General features: G+C 51.2%; 1 pseudogene; it reads left to right on the top strand.

Annotated features, from left to right (window-relative positions):
• Nucleotides 1-12,503: 12,503 nt before the first annotated feature.
• On the top strand, nt 12,504-12,577 carry LOC132221480 (U4 spliceosomal RNA; annotated as a pseudogene).
• The last annotated feature ends 7,201 nt before the right edge of the window (nt 12,578-19,778 follow it).

Below are 19,778 nucleotides of genomic sequence, written 5' to 3'. Positions count from 1 at the left end.
AGCCCATAGAATGTACACCACCAAGAGCCCCAATGTAAACTATGGACTTCGGGTGATTATGTGTCAGGCAGGTTCATCGATTATAACAAAAGTGCCAATCTGGTGGGGGATACAGATGGGGGGGAGGAGGGGTCTGGGAGGGAGGGAACACACGGGGTACGCGGAAACTCTCTACTTCCCACTCAATGTTGCTATGAAGCTAAACCTGTTCTAAAAAATAAAGTCTATTTTTCTTAATTCATGAATTTAGCAAATTGTATTTTCCCATTGATTGCAGACGTAAACCCCTCCAAACATTTAATTCAATTCACAAATTTAATACAGCAGATCCTCTTAAAATCTCTAACCATATTAAATAATGCAAAATATCATGATTCCAACGCCGTTTACCGGCCTTACATCAAAACCTGTAATAAAAAAGCTAATACTGCGGACTTCACTTGGTTTCTTATCCTAAATTCCACGCCTTCCTGGGGGTGCCAATTTTGACACCTTACTAGGATTTCAGTGAGTTCACCAAGTACTATTTTTACCTTCGTAGGGATCTTAACAATCTTCCCAGAGCAAAAGAAAGAGGAAAAGAACCGCCTCGAAGCGCCGGAGTTGCAACGTCCGGGTGGCTGAACAACTGATTCTGGATCAGGACGGAGGCCCGGTGGCCAACTCCAGGGAGAAGCAATCACCTTGGGAGACGCTTCCTTTTCACCATTAAACGATATCTGTTGCTTCAACAGGACTTTTTAAGTCCGTACCCTTCGGGCAGGTCTTTGGTTTTGCAGCAGGGAATTCTCCCGGACAGGAGATAAATCCCCGTCCTGCTGGCCAGGCCAGCGTTGTGCCATCTAGTGTCCTGTCAGCATGATGGATTGACCCGATGTGTTAGCATGATTGAAAATGTGAGGCGCCTGCTGGTGATGTATTACAACTAATGGGGGCCATCCCCAAGTCCCATCCCTGCAGGGAGGAGGAGGGGACAATGTAAGCAGGGCGCTTGTTTTACTGCTGTCCTGTGTGACCCCCCCCTCCCCCAGGCTGCGATGCCCTGTTCTGGGAGAGTGCCTGCCTCTTCCTGAACGAACGGACGGACGGGCTGACTCGGAGTCCCCTGCACTTCCTCTTCCCTGCCTTCACAGACAGAAACAGCACGTGTCAATCCTTGATGACCAGAAATAGAATTAAGAGAAGAAACAGAAGACATATGACATACCCTACTCTGAAGTCGATCAGATTAGCATATCCCACTTCGTTCACCCTCCTTGGGGCCTTCCAACCACTTCTCTGTACGCTCTATAGAGTTTTGTCTTATTTCTGAGTATTGTAATGAACCCACATTCCTTCCCTGGCTCAACCTGTTCTAATTAATGCCCAAATTGTCAAGGGTTGGCCCCTTGTCCTTGCTGCACTGCCCCTGGCATTCTTGAAAGCATTCCTGCTTTCTGGCAACAACAAGATGTTCCAGACCCATCTCATTTCTTTCCTGCCTCAAGATATGGAAGCAGCCATCCTCCCCGGAATCCTCCTCCTGCCTGTGGGTGGAGAATGCTGTTGGAGACCACAGGCAGGCTGAGCATGGGGAGGTGGAGTGAGGTGGGGACAGGGGCAGGAGCACTGCCTTGGTGGTAACAGAGAGAGAAAACACTTATTTTTAAGGAAACATATTCATACTCTTCTTTCCAGCTTCACGCAATGTGCCCTGTAGCTTCTGCCTGCTTCTCTCACAGAATGAGCCTTCCGTGACCCAAACAATGAGTCATAAATCAGCTCTCACCTATCCTCCCCACCCCTTCCTGCCAGGGGAAGGCAGCAGACTGACTTACTTCCCCACCGATGGAAACTCGGCCACCACCTCACCCTTAGAAGGATGCTGCCCCCAACAATTGGGTTTCCCATGGTTTTCTCCACTGTGCATCCCTGTAGCGTGGGTCAGGGCCTGTGATCGGCTCTGTGTGTGGGGTGGATTCCGCTGGTGGCTGGGTCAAGGATGGTTTTGAAAATGGCAGGATCGAGGTAGGAAGATCGTTGAGGAGTCTGTTTCAGACAGTTCAGAGCAAGAGGCTTGAACCCGGAGGCGATGGGGAGCGGGGATTGCTTGGTGTCTGGATGGAAGAATGCGTCCTACAGGGCGGGGACGGTGGTACCAGCCGCTAAGTGAGAGAGAACAGAGTGGGAATGCAGACCTGCCAGGGGCCTGGGGAGGGCTGGGCTTTGACCCATTGAGTCTGAAGTGTTTCCATTCAGATGGAAATGTCAGCAGTGAGTTGGACACGGGGCCGAATCTCTAACATGAACCACAGGCCGAGAAAGCCTCCCAAGCTAAAGGCAGGTGGTTTGGGCCTTCTGTTGCCAAGGCCTGTTCTCCAGGGGCCGTCGGCGGCCTGGGCTGTTGGCTTACGCTGCTCGGGAGACTTGGAGACTCGGCTGTTTTTCTGCTTCTCATTTTGTCTGAGTCCTTGCCCAGAATCCCTGATGTTTTTACTTACCACCAGTATTCCGACCAAAATTAGCAAAGAGCCCAAGAGGTTGGGACCCTGAGGAGGGGCTGGCCACCTCTCCGCACGGACAACCCTAGAAGACCAGGTGCGGGTGGTGAGACCTGCCACCAAGGCAACCGAGGCTTTCGGGGCAAACCCTGGCCATCCCAGAGGGTGGTTTCTGTCTTCCCAGGTTTCCCTGGTAGGTTCTGGAGCTTCTGGAGGAACCACAGAGATGAGAATCGGGGAGGGGGTGCAGAGAACGGACCTTCCCCCACTGCCCCAGCAGCCACCTGGCAGTGGGTATTGTGGGGAGCATCTGGCCCCAGCATCACCTGCCCCCAGGACCCCGTCTTGGCCGGGGAGCGGCTGGGCCCCACCCTGAGAAGACTCCGGCCTCTTTCCCGGGCCTGTCTGCAGGCTGTGGTCCTCCGAGTGCTGTCTGAATTGAGACGGGCTAGACAGCCTGTTTTCACTCAGGGGCTGGACGCTTGGATCTCTGTTGTTTGCCTCATCTAGTGTTGGGTTATTTTTTTCCCCTTCGCTGATTATAAGAAATGGCCAAATGTAATCAACCCCCTCATCACGGTTCTCCACTCTGAGCCAGAGAAAGTCAGACCTGGAAAAGGAACACTCCCCAGGCAATCGGCTCGTTCAGGGGCCGGCCCCCTTTCCAGCCTCGTCCCTCACCTTTCCCTACCACCAACCCAACCTGGCCAGTTCTGTCTCCTCTCTGCCCCCCCAACCCCCACCCATTCCATCTTCCAGGTTGAGCTCCCATCTTCCTTCTGGGTTGCCCTCCCATTTCTTTATACCACCTGGGGTCTCCCCCAGCCTTTGAGACTGAGCTCAGCCTCCATTGCTTGTAGCCTATCAGTTCTCAAGATAGAGTGTGAGCCCTGACAGGTGTGCTAAGTGGTTAGCGCATTAACCCACACACGAAGGACCTCAGGTTTGATTCCTGGTCAAGGGCAAGTACATAGGTTGCAGGTTTGATCCTCACCCCCAACTTGGGTACCTGGAGGAGGCAGCCAATCAATGTGTCTCTTTCACATGGATGTATCTCTCCTCCCTCCCCCCTCTCTCCTTTCCACTCTCTCTGAAAATGAATTGAAAAAATATCTGGCTTAATCAATAAAGAAATTTTTAAAAAAAGAAAGAAAAAATATCCCAGGGTGAGGATTAACAAAAAAAATAGAGTGTGACCCAGACCCTGCCTTCCAACATTTCTTGAACAGATGGAGACACAACATGGACATTAAACATGACAGATACAAGTGGGAAGAGTTAGGAGCCCTCTTGGGTGTTCAGAGAAAAAGAGCCCTTTGCCTTCTTCCGTTCTCCCAGGAGCTTCTGCCTCTTTCCTCGTTGTCACCTCACCGCCACCCCAGTCCCTTTCCCTGTCTGGGCTGGGGTATGAGCTAGAGCTAGCCCCAGAGTTCCAGCTGCCTCCTGAGGTTGCTGAGAAATGGCAGTTTTGGCTGCGTTAAGACTTCCTGCTCTCTAGAGTGGGGAGTGATGTGAATGTGGCATGCATGGATGAGCATCTTGGGATTTCCACCTGCTCTCACCTAGAAAGAGCACATTTTCCTGAGCCTCAGGCCCCCTCCATCAAACATCCACCTCATCGTGTGAGAGGACGCAACATCATTCACATGGAGCATTTAGTATCCGCACAGGGTACTTACGAATAGATCCAAGCCAGCATTGCTGCGTTGGGTACATCCCATCCCCACCCCGACCCTCACACAGGTGCACATTCATCAGCTCTAAATAAGTAGAGTTCCTCGTGGTCAAGTTTTACAAATGGAGCAGGAAAGAGGGCCAAGGTTTCAGGGCCAGAGGGGCTGTAGGAATCGCTAACGGTGTCTTTGACTCAACTATCTCTACAGTGGCGGCCGAGAAGACTTATTCATGAGCTTGGCCGGTGCAGACACAGCGGAGGCCAAAGGGCATCTTCCTCCACTTTCTCTCCTCCATCCACCCCAGTTCCGGTCCCACTGCCACACACGACAGCCCTGGCTTCCTGTCCTCCAGAGCAATGTATGGACACGTTATAAAGTAACCCCAACCTTCAACTATCGGGGAGTAATTTATGGCACAAAATAAATGCGCTAGAAGACTACAGACATTTGAATGGATCAACGTGAAGATGACGGTATGGAAACATGCTATAAGCTAGTTCCGTGTAAAATACGCGGAACACAAAATGGTTTATAAAACACTGATTAGAACTAAGTAGAAAATTGTGTTTCACTAAAGTTTGGAAAGAGGCACAAACAAAATTGTGTAAGAAGAGTAGGTAGGATTGTGCACCAGAGTGTTTGTTTCTCCAAATTCCTTTAATTTTATGGTAAAGTTATGTTAATAATAAAAACGTCACATAGAATTAAAGTGCCAGTCCACTGTCCCATTCCAAGTGAGTTCATGGCACGCTGATCACAGCATGTGGCCACCTTCCCCCTGGTGATGTGGAGCTGAAAGGAGTCCCTCGGGAGGGGACCCCCTGCAGAGGAGACAGGAGGCGAGGTCCTGGGGAGAGGCAAGGTCTCTGCTGTCCTAACACCTCTGTGCCTCCTCTCAGGCCTGGAGAATCGGGGCCCTGCTGGCCGCAGAGACCACCACACTTTCCTGGGCCCCTCCCAGGGGCCCTGGACCCAGGGCTCAAGAGGAAAATGAGAGGTGGGCCCATGGAGAGGACAAGCAGATGAGGCTCAGTTCAGGCTGCAGCGTGGGTGACAAGGGCAGGAAGCAAATCACCCCGGTCTCAAAAGACGAGAATTTTGACACAGGAAGAAGAGCTCAGAGCTAACCGAAGTGACCTGGGGAGGCTCATGGTGGAGAGAAAGCACAGACTTGCAACCTAGGTTTAGACCGCAGCGCCATCACTTTCCTACCCAGGTGATCTGCAGCAAGCTATTAACCTCCCCATGCCTCCGTTTTCTCATCTGTGAAATGGGCACTTAATGATCCCAACCTGACTGTTAGGCCAAGGACATGAAAGCACAGCGCCTGCACGTGGCAGGCACTCAGTAAGTACTGGTTCCCAGCACTTGTTGATGGGTCTGGAGGGGAACCCAGGGCCCATCATGCTCCCACCGAACCACCTGATGGGAGAGACAGAAAGAGTGATGTGAAACAGCAAGAGGCATCGAAACCCCAGGCAGTTTCCAGGGTGTGTGCGGCCCAGAAAACCTCTCTGGGCATGGTTCGTTCTTCTAGATTTTTACTGTGAACTAGCCCACGTCTTACCATCACCATCTGAGTCAGTCTTAGTATCACAAAACCTCTAACTCGTTCCCATGAAATGGAGTCAGTCTCTGGGGACTTCGCCCTTTGGGTTTGATGAAGGTCAGGGAAGGAGCGTGTGCCCCGTGCGCCCCGTGCAAGCTTTCTGATCAAAATCAAGATGACCTTGCCACCTCTCTTGGCCAAGCGAGCCGATCTAGCGCCTGCATTGTGAAGCGAGTGGCTAGCTAGACGGTGTCTCCTTGTGTGTTGTGTACCCTCTGTGATGGGAAGGGCGTTGGACTAGGACCCAGGCTCCTGGAGCTGGATTCACATCCTGGTCCCACCCTGTATCACACGTCCACAGGCAAGTAACTGGACCCCTCTGGGCTGCAGAGTCCTTAGGGCAGTGGTTCTCAACCTTCTGGCCCTTTAAATACAGTTCCTCATGTTGTGGTGACCACCAACCATAAAATTATTTTTGTTGCTACTTCCTAACTGTCATGTTGCTACTGTTATGAATCGTAATGTAAATATCTGATATGCAGGATGGTCTTAGGCGACCCCTGTGAAAGGGTCGTTCGACCGCCAAAGGGGTCGCGACCCACAGGTTGAGAACCACTGCCTTAGGGGCAAAATGAGGGCTCTGGCCTGGTCAGAGGTTTCCATCCCACGCACAGTAGGACCACCTGGATGGAGATCTATCAGAAGCAAACAAACCCCAGGCAGCGCAGGCACCCGAGTCTGCGTCAAACAGTTCGGCTTGAAGCTGGGGCGTTCTGATTCCTTTCAAGTTCCCTACATCACTTCGTTTCAAACTTGGCTGCACCTTGGAGTCACCTGGGACGTTTAGTGACCACCGAAGCCTGTGCCCCACCCCCAGCAGCTCTGACATAGTTGCTGTGGGGTGAGACCCAAGTGTTGGTGGTTTTCAACGCTCCCCAGGTGATCCTCATGTGCAAAAGCAGGTCTCACCTGGAGGCGTCTGCATAAGAGGCTCGCATCGGGCTGGCGCTGCTCCGGTGGCTTCCTCCGGCTTATTCCTGCTCAGAAGGGGGGCCTGGAGGGCTCCGAGACAGGAGCGGCCAGCGGTGCCCCCGGCAGCTGCCGAGCCAAGGTCCCTGCGATGGGCAGGCAGCCCCGGCGCGAGGTGAGTGTACTGGCTGGACAGGGGTTGTGGGGGCGTTTGTCTGCGGCCTCACCCCTCTAGGAGCAACCACAGGAGCCCAGGCGAGAGAGGGGCAGGAGCTCCAAACGCAGCTGACGCTGGAGACTTGGGGTCTGGGCCTTGGTTTGAATCCTGGGGGATCCCGGGTGAGTCCCTCATGCTCTCCCCTTACTCATTTTTTCACACATGTTTTCCACCAACATTTATGAAGCGCTCTGCTGGGCCCTGAGAAGCAAAGAGGAATTGGTGGGGGGGCTCAGAGGAAAGGGTGAGGAGGGGGCCGGTGGGCAGGGGAGCCGATGGGGCAGAAGCTCGGGCTGTGAGTGGGGGGACCCGGTGGTGCGGGGGAAGGACGGGGGGCCGGTCACGCCTCGCGGGCCGTGCTCGGGAGCTCAGGCCCCATCCCGCTGGCCCTGCCTCCCGCGCACAAGAGCCCAGTGGCTTCATGGTCACAGGATGAGCAGTGCTGCTCTCTCCGCCTCCGCCTGCTATCGGGGACCCCCTTCTAGGCACCAGAATGCTGGGAGTCCTGGGGGGTGTCTCAGTGGGGGCCACGATCGCACTGTGCGCTGCCCCTGCCCCTGCCCCACGTGCCTGTCTCCCAGCCCCAGGCACTGCCAGGCTTTCCCAGAGGCCAAGAGGCGACCTGGGTCGCTGTGGGTGGTGTCTCCAGCACGGGATCACGCGTGGCCTGCCCTTCCCGTCTGACCGGGCTCTTCCAGGAATCACGCAGCATCTCTAGTCTGCTGGCCTGCCTGCTGGGGAGCCGCCCCTCTCCTCGCACGGCCACCCCAAGCCGCCTTCTCCCCTCTCTTCCCTTAGGACGAGTCCTCCCCGGGGGCTCCACCGGCCCTCCTGGCGTCCAGAATCCTGGGACTCACAGGTGCTGCTGGCGACGGGGAGCGTCCAGGACAGGAAGGTAGGCCAGAGCGTGCATCGACTCTCTTTTGTAGAAAAAAACCACGGGAACCTGAAAATCCATACCATCCGCGGGCAGGGCAGGCTCTTGAGCATCCGGCTTGAGATGAGGTGTTGGCCCCTCTACAGGCCCCCCCAGCTGTGAGTGCTTCGCAATTTGCAAGTGTGTTCGCGGCATTTTCTCAGGAGGCTCACAGCTAGCGTGTGAGGCGGGAGTCGTTCTTGTCTCCATCTCACCAAGGAGTAAATCGAGGCTCAGGCGAGGTGGCTTGCCCAGGGTGCGCACCTGGGACAAAGAATCCCAATTCGAGTGTCTTGGCTCCAAAAAAAAACTGGCTACATCCAACTGCTGACAGCGTTTCTTAAATGATGAAGTGTTACACAATGTCAGGCATTCATAATTATCACTTCCACCACCAAGAGCTTGGCTCAGAGCCCCGGGGCAGACTGCACTCCAGCCCTGCCACGCCGCACGCGCCCCTCTCCTCTCCCCTGTCCCCAGCCGCCCGATGGAAAGCCACCCCAGGAGTGGGCAGCGCTATCGGACGCGCGGCCAAGGCCCCATCTGGTTCACATAAGTCCGTCCTGTCTGGCTGTCTTGTCTCCAAATGCATGACGAGATCCGGAGGCCCTGCAAGCTGCCTCCCCTGTGCCACATGCGGTGCTCCGGGCAGGGGACACCCAGGAGGCCACGCAGCCTGTCTGAGTGTGAGGCTGGGCGGTGGCAGGCCCGGGGGTGCCCCCATAGGCATCTCAGCGGCTCAGAGCCATTCAGGCATCCCCCAAGGTTTGCTCTTGCTGGAACGGAATTGCTGTTTGTACAGTGTTGGGAGAGATGGGATGGTGTGGAAGACAGGGAAAGTGGGGGGAGCTCTGAGGTTTGGGGAAGTTGGATACTCCCTAGGAAACATTTCAATGTATAAAAGCGGAGGAACATATGGATTGAGTTTTTCCAAAGAATACACATGGATTGAAAAATTAAAGGGCAAGGAGGGGAGTTGGAATTTATTTATATCATTGGGTGTTTCTCCCCCAAAGCATATTTGAGGGAGTTTTCCTGGCAACCAAACCACTTAAAACCTCCTGAGATGTGAACCAGGCATGGAGTCATCCCAGTGACCTCTCACCCAGTGAGGCAGCTTGGCAACCTGCCTGCCCCTCCCTGGTCTGAGCACAGAGTCCTGCCGTTTCACCAGGGGTTCCGGTGGACAGCTTGTGTTCTCTGAGTGGGGCCTTTAAGGGCTCCTGCCTGGGTTCATCCTCTGTGAGCTCCAGGACGTTAACTAGTCCAATGGAGACCAGCGGGTCTGGCCTTAACCTCCCTGGGCCACAGGTTCCCCAGCTGATCCATGGGAATCATAGCAGCTCTTAGCTCAGTAATGAATTCTTAAATGATTGAGAATTAAATGGGTAAGTACATGTAAATGCTCAGATACCTGCCTCATAAACTTTTACGTGTTTGGCACTCAAAAAATTAATAGCTGTAATTATTATTACATATGACGTGTAGATCAATGCCTAGAATGGAGTTCTTTAACTCAGGACCTTACTAGCATGAAGGCAACAGAAGGATTCATTGATGATTCCTTTATTTATTCAACAAATATTTGAGGGCCGAGGTTGAGAGGTGACATTGGAGCGAAGCGTTGAAGGAGGTAAGGGAGTGAGTGAGCCACACAGATACCTGGAGGAAGACGGTCTGGGTGGAGGGACAGCCGGTGCAAGCCTGGCGGGCTTCAGGAGGAGGGGGGAGGCATGCAGGGCGAGGGGGTGCGTGAGGAGCCAGGGGAGGACGTGGAGCTGTTTCTGGGCAGGTTGGTTTGTCACGTCCTGAAACAGCTGACAGCCCTGCTGGTCTCCAGCCGGGTCCACTGGAGCCACAGTCTTGGGCAATGGGCTCCGGCTGTGAGTCAGGGTGTCTTCCGTGCTGGTCTTGTTGGGGGAGGGTACAGGGCAGGGAGCATTGTTAGTTTAAAGCGTTTTGAAAAGAAGTGCCTCTTCTCCCTCTTATTTCCCACCTGGATTTAAATTAGACACAGCCCTTCTCCCCCCAAAAAGACATTTCTCCTAACAAACCTACCCTCTGTGCCCTCAGTCACAGAGCACAAGACCGAACCCCTTAGTCCCACAGCGGCAGTGCTGTGACCTGCATCACAGTCACCCCCTGAAAGCAGTACTGCCATCTTACAGGTGGGCATGGGAAGGTTAATAGCTGGCTGCATGATGACCTTGGAGAGGCTAGGGCACAGGTGCCAGAGTTTCCCATCTCAGCAACGATTTCCATACCCCACAGGGGGCTTTGAAACAGAAACTTCAAGGGACCACTCGGAGTTTGGGCAAGGAGGGCGTCAGCCACAACCATAATGAGCGAGAGCTGTGTGACCTCGGGTCAGTCCCTGAACCTCTCTGGGTCTCCATTCCTTCCTCTGTCAATGGGGGCGTTTATATTGTCTCAGAATTGTTGTGAGGATTAAACGAGTTCGTAGGCGTGTGTTTAAAACCGTGCCTGGCCCACAGTGCTGTGCTGTGCTGCTGCTGATTGATTGTTCAGAAGCGCAGCCCCTGAATTCTGGGGAAAGGAGGAGCCTTGGTGATAATTTACACTGAGTTTCCTGCCAATTGGAAGAAGATAGAGGAAAGGTGACCTTTCTTTTTTCTTTTTTTTTTTCTTAAACACAACACCATTTAATCACCTTTATTTATTTATTTTTTGTTTGTTTGTTTTTGCTAATCCTCACCCAAGGATATTTTTCCATTGATTTTTTAGAGAGAATGGAAGAAAGAAGGAAAGACAAAGAGAAACATTGATATGAGAGAAACATATCGATTGGTTGCCTCCTGCAGGAGCCCTGACCAGGGCCGGGACTGGGGAGGAGCCTGCAACCAAGGTACATGCCCTTGACTGGAGTCGAACTCAGGGCCCTTCGGTCCACAGGCTGATGCTCTATCCACTGAGCCAAACCAGCCAGGGCAGAGGTGACCTTTCTTGTCCACTTGACCTGGGGAACCAAGATTCTTACCTGCGACACCACCTCACCCCAGGGCAGGCTGCAATTTCCTCTCCCGGTGGCTGGCTTTCCCCTTTATGGAGCGGATAGCAGCCGAGTGAGCTCTGACATCCACTAACATTTACCGCCTTCCCCAAGCAGGGCGTCCGCTCCATCTTATTCATCTTGTTTTATTAATCTTCCAAACAAACAAAAGATCTGTGACAGGCAGAATGGCCCCCCGAGATGTTCCCGTCCTAATCCTCAGACTCTGTGCATGTGTTATGTTACATGACAACAGAGACATAGATGGAACTCAGGTGGCTAACCAGCTGCCCTGACATAGGGAGAGGATTCCGTGTTGTCCGGGCGGCCCAGTGTTATTACAAGAGCTCTTACAAGGGGGAGAGGAAGGCAGAAGAGGCCAGTGATGTGATAGGAGCAGGGCCCCACCAGCCATTGCTGGCTTTGAAGATGGAGGCAGGGGGCATGAGCCAGGGCATGTGGGCGCCCTCTAGATGGCGGGAAAGGCTACAGAAAGACACCCTGTAGGCACCTTGATTCTAGTCCAATGAGACCCCGGTCAGACGTCTGATCGCATAAGATGATTAATTTGTGCTTTTTTTTAACGCCACTAAATTTGTGGCAGTCATAGGAAACAAATAGACAAACGATGATAAACCAAAACCAATCAGACAAAAACTTTTTTTTTTCCTGAAAATCTCGGCTTTAGCTCTTCTGACCCTGCTCAGAAAGTGTTCTGGCCTTTCTCTCGCGTTCATGCTCATGTCTCCATCCCTCATCCCAGAACAGATGTGTGTCCTTTTACAAAGTGCACCCTGTTCCATTTCGGTAGACGTGTGTCTCATCCTCACTGAGGTTATTCTTGGTTTCATACTCGGAATTTCCACTTCAAGCATCCTACTTCTTTTTCACGTCTCGGGGGCCGTGCCTGCCTGTCCTCTGGACTTTCTGAAATCCTTTCCCAAGGCCTGATGCGTGAGACTGACTAGTTAAGACTCTGTGCCAGGTGTGAGGACGCCAGGATGCAGTCACTCACAAACAGCCCATAATCTAACAGCCGGGTCCGTATGAAATGGCCTTTCTTTTTTGTAGATCTAAGACAGTCAAGATCAGTAATAATTCCATACGTAAGGAGAGGGAACACATGTAAATAGCTACAAATGTGAGAAATACACAAGAAGCAGAAACAAGGAGAAGAGGAATCAGGGTAGAGCAGGACAAATACGTAAGAAAGCAGTGATTAGAAGTGCTGGAAAGGAAACTGAACCCTGTCACGCAACGTTCCGGGCGCCACTTCGCTTGGGTGGCCAGGGAAGGCGACTGGTGTCCCTCGCGCAGGAGCTTGGCCTGTACCCCGAGAGGACCCAGGGAGCTGGGGAGCACCTCTGGCAGGAAGGGCGGGACCCACTTATGGTGACTTGCTCCCTCTGAAGGGACTGCGGAGGAGGGGAGACGCAGGGGACCAGTCGAGGAGACTCATGTTAGAGGGGTGCTGGTGGTAGCCCACAGATGGGGTGGCGGGGGCTGGAGAAAGACCGTGACAGTGGGCTGGGGAAGAGTGGAGGCTTTTAGGCTGCGGAACAGGCAGGGGATTTTGGTGGCAGAGTACGTGGGGGCAGAACAGGGAAGGGAGAAGAGGTCAGGGAATAGTCCAGGTTCAGTATTAGGGGGCTGGCCGGTTGGGCCACTCCTCAAGATGAGGAACCCAGCTTTGCCCAGTGGCAATATCGTAGCCAATGAGGTTTATCCGAGGCACGATTATTGCTAATTGGAAAAAAAAAGATGAGGAACCTAAGAAGAGGGGGCAGACTGAGCAGCCAGACACGTGGGTAGAGGAGAATGGAAGAGGCCATAGACCCCCAGTTCCGGAAACGCCAACTCTGACAGCTAGTCTACAAAAATGGCCCCAGCGACTCACCTCCCAGTGCTCACAGCCGATGTTGCACCCTCCCCATGCATCCAGGCTGAGCCTGACCTCTCTTCAACCTCTAGGTTTGGGTGGGCTGTATATGAACTTTTTAATTGTAGCAAAATACACACAAGATAAAATTTACCATCTTCACCCCAAAGTGTACAGTTCTGTGGCATGAAGTACATTCCACATTGTTGTGCCACCACCACCTTCATCCGTCCACAGAACTCTTCATCTTCCCAAACTGAAACTCTGTAGCCGTTAAACAGCTAACTCTCCACCCCCACGCCTACCCCTCCAACTCCCACCCGCCCACCCCCGCCCCCAGCCCCTGGCAACCATCACTCTCCTTTTGATTTTGACTATTTTAAGTACCTCTCATAAGTAGTAGAATCGCACAATATTTGTCCTTTGGTGACTGGCTTATTTCCTGTCGCATAATGTCTTCAAGGTTCCGCCATGGAGTAGCATGTGTCCAAATGCTCTTCCTTTTTAAGGCTGAATCATATGTTACTGTGTGTATGTATCACTTTTTGTTTATCCATTCATCCACTGACGGACCCTCGGGTTGCTCCTACCTTCTGGATATTGTGAATAATACTGCTGTGAACATGGGTATGCAAATATATCTCCAAGCTTTCGGTTATTTTGGGTCTAAACCCATTAAGTGGGATTGCTGCATGGTATAGTAATTCTATTTTTAATTGTTTGAGAAACTCCCATACTGTTTTCCATAGCAGCTGCACCATTTTACAGTCCTACCCGCAGTGCACAAGGGTTCCAGTTCCTCCACATCCTTTCCAGCGCTTCCTATTTCTGTCATTTCGGTTTGGGTTTGTTGTTGGCCTTGAGAGGAGACATCTCGGTGGGTGTGAGGTGTTATCTCCCATCTGTAAATGGTTCTCGTGGAGCCACTAAGTTCTGGGTTGGTTGGTTATGCAGCAACGGCTAACCTAGACTCTGAGGTCCCGGTCCTGGTGCTCCCTGGCTGTCTGGTGGCTTAGCGTTCTACGATGGTACACTTACCTGCTCACAAGCTCTGCCATCTCTACTTTCCAGTGGTTTTTTTTTTGTGCTTGGTCAGAATTAAGTCCAGAGCAGCTGCCCCCTGAAAAGACCATTGGCAAAGCATGTTGAGAATTTCTCTATTTTCAGAAGGATTAGGCACCCCTCCTTCCTTGGCTTAATGTGACCCTGAACACAATAAGCAGTCACTCCCCGGCCCCCAAGCCCCAGCCCCAGCCCTGGGCAACCATTAATCTGCTTTCTGTTCCTGTGGATTCACCGCATCTCATTTCTCATAAGTGGACCCATATAACAGGAACGTTTGTTTCTGGCTTCCTTCACTTCGTATAGGCCAGTGAGGGCGAACCTTTTGAGCTCGGCGTGTCAGCATTTTGAAAAACCCTAACTTAACTCTGGTGCCGTGTCACATATAGAAATTTTTTGGTATTTGCAACCATAGTAAAACAAAGACTTATATTTTTTATATTTATTTTATATATTTAAATGCCATTTAACAAAGAAAAATCAACCAAAAAATGAGTTTGCGTGTCACCTCTGACACACGTGTCATAGGTTCGCCATCACTGGTATAGGCTCATCATGGTGTAGCATGTGTCAGAACTTCATTCCTCTGTAGCTGAATAAGATTCCATTGTGTGGATAGGACACTATCCATTCATCAGTTGAAGGACGTTTGGGTTGTTTCCACACGTTGGCTGTTGGGAGTACTGCTGCTGTGAGCATTCCTGTACACGTTCTTGTTTGAGTGTCTGGTTTTGATTCTTTGGGGTATATATCTCAGGGTGGAATTGCTGGGTCATGTGTAATTCCATGTTTAACTGTCTGATGAACTGCCAAACTGTTTTCGACAGCAGTTAACGTTTTACGTTCCCACCAGTGATGTATGAGGGTTCCAATTCGTCCACATCCTCGTCAACACTTGTTATTTTTCACTTTTCTTACAGTCATTCTAGTGGGAATGGAGTGGTATCTCATTGTGGTTTTAATTTTCATTTCCCTGGTGGCTAGCGATATTGGGCTTCCTTTCATGTGCTCATTGACTATTGGTACGCCTCCTTTGGAGAATCGCCTACTCAAGACCCAGAGATTTCATATCCCCTAGTCCTCGCAACATCACCGAAGGAGAGGATCAGCCATGTTTTTCGTTTGTTTGTTTTTTGTTTGTTTGTTTTTGTAGAGGAAGAGACCAAGGCTGAGAGAGGTTAGGTTGCTCCATATTTAATCAGTGATGGGAGCAAGGTTAGCCTGACCCTGAAATTCACACCACGCACAGGTCCCAAACAGTCAAGTGCACAGATGCTGGTGCCAAATGAGAACGGCAGTCAAAGGTCAATGGGGTGTGGAGGAGGGGTGAGCACAAAGAATGGGAGCCCCCATGGAGATCTTCAGGCAGGAGGAGGGAGGGGGTTCCACGGGCGTTTGCAGTGACAGACGCACAGACTGTAAGGGGCACAGGAATCTAACCGATGAAGGGACGTACACACACAGACCAGGCCTGTGTCTGCAGCACAGAAAGACAAGGTTGGTGAGTTGGGCTGGGGGACGCTTGTGTTTCATGCTCTGGCCTCCCTTGTGTCCCAGGCACTCTCCGAGCTTGGCCACACTCGGCTCCCGTAGTGAATTCTGGGACGAACTCAGACAGACCCAGCCTCACCCAGGGACACACAAATGGAAGCAGTAAATCAGTGCCCTGCACAGGCGGCCCCTGCAGCTGCAGGAAACCTGGAGGTGTGAGATGATACTTCAGTGAAACTTCCAGAAATTGGCTTTACATCATGTGCGTGTGTGCGCGCGCGTGTGTGTGAGTGTGTGTGTGCGTGTGTGCGCGCATGTGTGTGTGTGTGTGTGAGTGTGTGTGTGTGTGTGTGTGCACACACATGCGGACTCTAACATGGACCCTATAAGAAGCCTACATCTACCTCTAGTGAGATGGGGGTGAAGGGGTGCGATGAGGTGAAAGGAGTCCTGAGGACCTGAGGCTGAAGAGAAATAAGGACCAGAGTTGCAGCCCTCAGCCATTGGCACGCAGCCTTCACTCTGGAAATGATGCTGAAATATTCAAGCCTCACTCTCCTCGGGCTTCCTGTTTCCTATTTGGTCTCTGGTTTCCAGGCAACCCATGAATACCCCTGAACTCCTCAAATGCACAGGTCTTCAAGTGTCCCTCCGACGCCGAGGCTCACATCTGTAATGCGTTTCCCATCTGCTGGGCCTCCCAGGGCAGCCCATCCATTCTGCTCTCTCCGGAGGACAATAGGGACTGTGCAGATGCCTGGTGGTTCGAGGTGTGTGTGTGTATATGTCCCTTCGTAGGTTAGATTCCTCCCGTTTTAATAAATCCTGCGAAGTCAGTTTGGCTGGATCTGGTATGGGGGGTGGGGCCGGAGATTTAGGTTTACTGCTTTGATTCAGTAAAGAGCCAAGTCTTGGCCGAGGCCCAGCAGCTGGAAGGAAGGCGGGGGAATTGGCGCAGAGCCTGACCCGCTGATGCGCTGTCGGCCGGGTCTCTTTCTCCTACAAAGGAGCAGAGGGGGTGCTTTTGCTCTGGGGAACTCTGGTGGGCTTTAGAGAGGGACATGAAGCCCTTTCTTAGATTCATGGCAACCTGGCTTCTGAGTGCAGAGGGCTTGTGGGGGGCAGAGGTTTGGGGAATTGCCATTTTTTGCGTTTAGCGTAATAAAAGCAAAAGGAGGTTTTCAGAGTTAAATGGTACTTCAAGGCTTCTAACAAAAACCAAGAGCCATCTGCATCCCCTGTCGCCCTCCAAGCCCCGGCCCCAGGGGCAACCACTTGTACATCTTCTAGCTGGTTTAAAATTTTCACCTCCATATTTAAAGGCTAATTCTTCATTCCTTTTTCATTTTAGACAGCCTTTATTAACTTCCACCATGAAAAATAAGGATTGATTTATCTTACCTGCCACACACACACACACACACACACACACACACACCCTCACACACTCCCACCTCACAGTAATGGGTGGCAATGTTTAAAAATCAGCATTTGCGTCCTAGCCAATTTGGTTCAGTGGATAGAGCGTTGGCCTGTAGACTGAAGGGTCTCAGGTTCGACTCTGGTCAAGTGCACATGCCCGGGTTGTGGGCTTGATCCTCAGTGGGGGGTGTGCAGGAGGCAGCTGATCAATGGTTCTCTCTCAACATGGATGTTTCTCTCTCTCTCTCCCTTCCTCTCTGAAATCAATAAAAATGTATTTTTTAAATCAGTATTTGCATTATTACTGGGTAAACACCGTTCCCAGCTCAGCCTCCTCACGCTGGGTCGCATGGCTTCTTCCCTCTGCCCACCCACATTGAGAACTGCCTTTGTTGTTCGCTTTACCCTCCAGGAGCCTATCACTAACTTTTCTCCAAAACCCCCTCTCTGGGACCTGGCACTGAGTAACGGGACACTTGTTTTTCTCGGAGCCTCATGCCCCCGCTCTCAGCTCCCGCTCTACCTGGGCCTGAGAGAGCCCAGGGCTGTCTCCTTCTCCTGGAAATTCCTCCTCCCGAGGTGCTGGTAGCCCCTATCTTTCTTGGTTTACTCCCTCACTTAAAAAATTTTTTTAATGTTTTTATTGATTTCAGAGAGAGGGAGAGAGATATAAAAACATCAATGATGAGAGAGAGAATCATTGATTGGCTGCCTCCTGCCCACCCCCTACTGGGGATGGAGCCCAAAACCTGGGCAAGTGCCCTGACTGGGAGTTGAACCGTGACCTCCTGGTTCATAGGCTGATGCTCAACCACTGAGCCACACCCGCCAGGCTATTCCTTCATTTTTTGTGGAGCTCCTGCTCCAGTAGCTTCCTGAGAAAAGGTCACGGTGGGAGGTAAATTAACTTCAAGTTGTGCACGACCAGATGCCTTTAGTCAGCCCTCCCAGGAGTAAGTTTGGCTGCAAACAGAATTCGGGGCAGAAGGCATTGTCCCCATTATTTTGAGGTGTCACTCCTTGTCTTTTAGCTCCCGGCTGCCAGCGAGCAGCCTCATCTCCTGTCAGTGCTGGTCTTTGTGGTGACTGTTCCTCTACCTCACACGCCGATAGGATCACCTCTTGGTGCGTGGCGGTCTGACAAGCCAGGATGAAGTACCGCCATGTGGGTCGGTTTTCATCCTCCGGCTGGTCCTTGGGGTTCTTTCAGCTGGTGATTTATGTCCTCGGGGCTGAAAATGTTTCTTGCATTTGTTTATTGATTGTGCCTTGTTCTCAATTTCTCTGGTCTCTCCCAGTGAAACTTCTTTGGTATATTTGACCTCCTTATTTCCATCTCTGTCTCTTTTTTTGCTCTATTTTGGGGGGGAGTTCCACGAGTTCATATTCCATCGCTCCCCCCCTCTTCCCCCCGCACACACTGAGTTTACTTTGACTATCATATGTTACATTTCCAAGAGCTACTTGTTTTTCTCTGGGTGTTTGTTCCTTTATATATAGAATCCTCTATTTTTTTTATGGGTCTTGATCTTCCTGAAGATGATTATAATTGTTTTCTTCAGCACCTTACACTATTGTTTCCTGGGTCGCTTTTTTTCTGTTTCTTTTTGGAGGCTTATTTTGATGTCTGTCTTTAATGTTGGGGGCTGTCTGATAAGGATAAAAAAACCACATGAACCAAAAAAGCAAAATCTAATCAAAATATATTACCTTCTAAAGGGAAAAAATCAGGGTGGGTTTTTTCCCCCCAGTAAAATGCTTTGCTAGGGAAAATCCCAAATCAGATTGCATATACTATACACTGGGTGTTTTTTTTTCCTGTTATTAAAAACTCTTGACACCCAAGGAATAAAAAGTAAGAAATTTCATTTGCATTAAACTTGTTTTTAATAAAACAAGTGCATAGTAAACACCCCTATTCTTGAATTATGTGAAAACTTATTTAGATCATTACTTTCAGCATAAACCCACAGCTACGTGAATAATATTAGTGATCCGGAGTTGCTGTAAGCCTTTTTCATTAAAAAGGATGGTTTTCAAAACCCAGTCCAACCCCTAGCAGATAAGAATAATTCTACTTACTTTGGAGATGTAATAAAGTGGTGATTGTTTTAAATAGTGTTTTCTCAGCATTTCCCCTAAAACATGAGCAGAAGGCAAAGTGTGTATGTGAGTGTGTGTGTGTGTGTGTGTGTGTGTGTGTTTATTAGCGATCGTCCCCCGTTCTGGGACCCTGGGCTGCCTCTGAGTGTGGGGCCAGGACGTGGGCCTGCTTATGTGTTGAGAGGACCCAAATTTCAGTAGCTGAAAGCCTTTCCCCTTGGACTGCTCAGGTTTTCTAGAGAAGAATCTTCCATCCTCCCCCCTAGAAGGTAGCCGCCGGCTGCTTGGAACGGAGCGCAGGAGGGCGCCTGGGTCTCAGGGCACAGGCTGGGACTTGCATTCACAGTCCCTGATTTCACTGTGTGCCTCTCTCCCCATCCTCCTGGTCCGCCTGGTCTGTTTCTGCAGCTAATGAGCTTCCAGGGGAGGGGAAGGGAGAGGAGGAGGGTCCCCACTGGCCCTGGTTCTCTGTCCCATCTCTTCCCACCTTCGGAGGAAGCTGGCGTCTACTGCAGCCTCCTCAACCCCGACAGGCTGCTTCCATTTTTCCCACTGTGTCTTCTGAACAGTGGTTGACATCTCTTATCTTTGGCCTTGGGAACTCACACCTTTTTAATCTCTTAATAAAACTTCATACGTGGAGTTTGGGGAAGGAGGAGAGAGAATAGGTTTCCAATCCGTCTTGTTTAACCAAGAGTTCTTGTTTTTCTCTTGTGACGACCAGAGGCTTTTGCCTCCAAGTTGCCAGCTCCTTCCCAACTGCTCGTTCATTCACGTATCTATTTATTTAGATGACCGGTATTTTTTTAGAGCTGGCCTCAGAGCCTGGTGGAATGCTCCTTGGTTATTCCGCCAGGGGCCACCTGGGAGCATTTGGATTCCCCAGCTCCATCCTGCTGTTCAAATTCACTCATTGAGACGAACTGAATCCCAAGAACCATGCTGGGTGCAGAGGTCAAGTAGATAAATAAGACACAGCCTCTGCCCTTGGAACACCGGGCCTC

Source organism: Myotis daubentonii, chromosome 18 (assembly GCF_963259705.1).
Source record: "Myotis daubentonii chromosome 18, mMyoDau2.1, whole genome shotgun sequence".
NCBI classification, from domain to species: Eukaryota; Metazoa; Chordata; class Mammalia; order Chiroptera; family Vespertilionidae; genus Myotis; species Myotis daubentonii.
This window is presented reverse-complemented; position numbering and strand designations above follow the sequence as displayed.